The sequence below is a fragment of the Morus notabilis genome, unplaced genomic scaffold, assembly GCF_000414095.1.
Source record: "Morus notabilis unplaced genomic scaffold, ASM41409v2 Scaffold145, whole genome shotgun sequence".
Classification (NCBI taxonomy): domain Eukaryota; kingdom Viridiplantae; phylum Streptophyta; class Magnoliopsida; order Rosales; family Moraceae; genus Morus; species Morus notabilis.
Genome location: NW_010356734.1, coordinates 3,806 through 7,000, shown reverse-complemented (window position 1 = coordinate 7,000; position 3,195 = coordinate 3,806). Strand labels below are relative to the sequence as shown.

Genomic DNA, 3,195 nt, shown 5'->3' with positions numbered 1-3,195 from the left:
TTTCAAAACATCTAAAAACTTGCGGAACTGCCCATCTTGTTGCTGTTTCTAGAAACGCAGTGGGAATGGTAGAGGTGGTCGGCTTCCACTAGGGTTGCTGGTCTCCGCTGATCCAGAATGCTGCGGAAATGCTGCAGCATTCTGTACATCAGAGTCTAGTTGCTGACTCCTGTGTTGTTCTTCTTGTGGCAGTGTTTTCTTCTCTCCCCCTTGGATTGAAGTGGGCTCTGTGTGAGCAGCCATAGATTTTGCTTTTGATTCCAACTCCTTTCCACACTTTAGTGTAATAGCTTTGCAGTGTTCTTTCCCATCTCTTCGTGGATCTTCGGTATTGCTTGGGAGAGAACCTTGGGGCCTGTTGTTCAGAGAGTTTGCAATCTGCCCAACCTGATTTTCTAAATTCCACAGTGCAGCATCATGGCTCTGGATTTTGGCTTCACTCCTTGAAATAAACTCTTTTAACAAGCTCTCCAAAAAGCTAGATTGTTCCACGACTTGAGTCCTTTGTTGTTGTGGTGGATATCCAGGTGGATAGGTGCTTTTGTGGTAGGCATTGGGCTGACTAGTTCCTGCTCCCTGATTACTCCATGATAAGTTTGGATGTTGCCTCATCCCTTGGTTATGAGGATTTGAATAGTGATGACTACCCTTGTTGAAATTAGCAACATAGCATGCAGAGGCAGGGTTGGATGGGCAATCTTCATATTGGTGGCTATCTCCACAGTAAACACACGAAAAACCAGGGGTGTGCACTGCATTTACCCCTGCCGGTGTGTTTAATGCCTTTACCATATTCGTCAAGGATGACATTTGTGCTGAGAGTGCAGTGATGGCGTCAACCTCATGAATTCCAGTGGCCTTCCTTGTATTATGCCTCTCGGTTGGCCATTGATAGTTGTTGTTTGCCATCCTCTCTAAAATCTCATATGCATCATTATAAGATTTGGCCAAAATGGCTCCACCTGCTGCCATCCACTATAGTTCGTGTTTGCCCATTGAGACCATTATAAAATGTCTCCATTTGAATCCAGTGGGGGATCCCATGATGAGGGCACTTCCGCAGCAATTCCTTAAATCTATCCCACGCTTCATACAATGATTCCCCATCTGCTTGTTGGAACGAGGTTATGTCATTCCTTAACTTGGCATTCTTGGTTGGAGGGAAGTATTTCATGAGAAACTTTTCTGCCAATTCATCCCAAGATGCCACTGAATCTGGAAGCAAAGAATTCAGCCACACTCGCGCCCTATCCCTCAAGGAATAAGGGAATAGCTTCAACCTCAATGTATCTTCGGTTACCCCCGGTAGCTTAAAAGCATCGCTCACCTCCATAAATTGTCTGAGATGGATGTGAGGATCTTCAGTTGCCATGCCACTGAACTACCCCACGGTCTGGAGCATTTGGAACATCACGGGTTTCAGCTTAAAATGAGGTGCCTGAATTACTGGCCTCACTATGCCCGGGTTAAGTCCATGCAAAATGGGCACTGTATAGTCTCGAATGGCCCTGTTTCTATCATCAATCAGCTCTGGTTGTGGAACAGGGTTGTTGGCAATTGCTTGCTGCCCGATGTTTCCTGCTGCCCCTTCTGCCATGTCTCTCACTCCTGCTAAGCCTTGTTGCTCCCTTCTCCTAGCTCGGAATGTTCTTTCTATTTCAAGATCTATAGGCAGCAACTCCAAGTCTTGCGGGTGATTCATGCAAGCAACTTAGTAACCTGGTGATGATGATAGGGAAAGACAACTTCTAAGTCAATGTTTAGCTAAGGAATTTGAGATCAAGACGTTAGGAAGATTGAAGTATTTCCTTAGGATTGAGGGGACTCTGTTGCGTGATAATTATGCTCGCAAGTGCACGTGTCGTTAACAAGTAATAAAGTGTACACAAGTACGGATATCGATCCCACGAGGAATGAATCACCAAAATATGTGTCTGGAGTTGTATAATCAACAAAACAAGTAAATGATGAATGTGGTGAGAAATTCACTAAAATAATGTAAATAAAATGAATGCAAACTAAATGCGGTCTAAAGTGGCTAAGAGTAACAATAATGTAGTGATGGAATGTAATTCAGTGGTGTAAATGAGCTAGGCCTGCTAATTTCCCCTCTACTGCAAGTCTGACTAGAATGTTATCAAGAATGCTACAGCATTGTACTATTCTGTTAACAGAAACTCGTTGATGCATAAAGTTCTTCCGAATTGATTATGACTGTGGTCCTTTAAGCTATTTTCGACACATTCCTATGTGAATCCAGTTCTAGGACTGCAGATTTAAGCTCAGGTTTCATTAAGTTATGCAAGGTGGATAATATATTCCTATACCATCCACTAATCAACAACTCAGCAAGTTCATTGAACAAACATCATTCATGCTAATCCGATTAAAACTAACCCTTCCAGTATTAATCTCAATCTTGTATCCTAAGGTTGATGGCCAATCAAGAATAGAAATAAACATTAGCTCACATGAATGAACAGGAATAGTAGATTAATAGCATTTCAAAAACAACTTTTCATTCTTACAATATTGGTTCCATTAGCAAGCCTAACTACAGCAACTTAGTTCATAATGATAGTTACAAAACCCAAAGCTCCAGTATAATCCATATCTAGAATTAGTAGCTAAATGACAACAAAAAGAGTTAAGCTAACAGAAGAAGAACAAGTTCAGCTGGATCTTGGATTCCTCTGTGGCCGGCCAACAATGTCCTTCAACTTCCAGCTCTCACGTCTCTGTGTTTTCCTTCTAGGATGAATCTTACTTGATGTTCTGGTTTCTTTAGCTTTCCTCTGAAGCTTTTTCCTCTCTGAATAGTGTCTTTTTGTGTTTTCTGGTGTCTTGGTACTACCCCTGTGTGTTCTCTCCTTTTTGTGAAACAGCAACTGTCTTCTTTTTATATTAATGCCCAATTCTCTCTCTTCCTCTTTTTCTCCCCCTGGCGGCTGCCAACTTGTCCTGAGAGAAACATTCCCTTCTAGGGAAACACAAGGGCTGAGGTGTCACTGCTGATGTGCACAGTGGACCCAATTGACACCTCCTCAGCCAGCTCACACAAATTCTTTTCTGTCTGCTTTGTCTAGCTAGTGCGCTGACATCAATCAGCTGCCAGCTAATCCCAGAATGTCACCCAGAATGCTGCAGCATTTTTGCCCAGTAATTTCCTGCAAGGAACTCACATAGAATTAGCCA

General features: G+C 42.7%; 1 non-coding gene across 1 annotated transcript; it reads left to right on the top strand.

Moving 5' to 3' along the window:
- The first annotated feature begins 1,037 nt into the window (after window positions 1-1,037).
- On the top strand, window positions 1,038-1,144 carry LOC112090304. The gene has a single exon (XR_002901587.1). It is a non-coding gene; the product is annotated as a small nucleolar RNA R71 (small nucleolar RNA).
- Window positions 1,145-3,195: the final 2,051 nt, after the last annotated feature.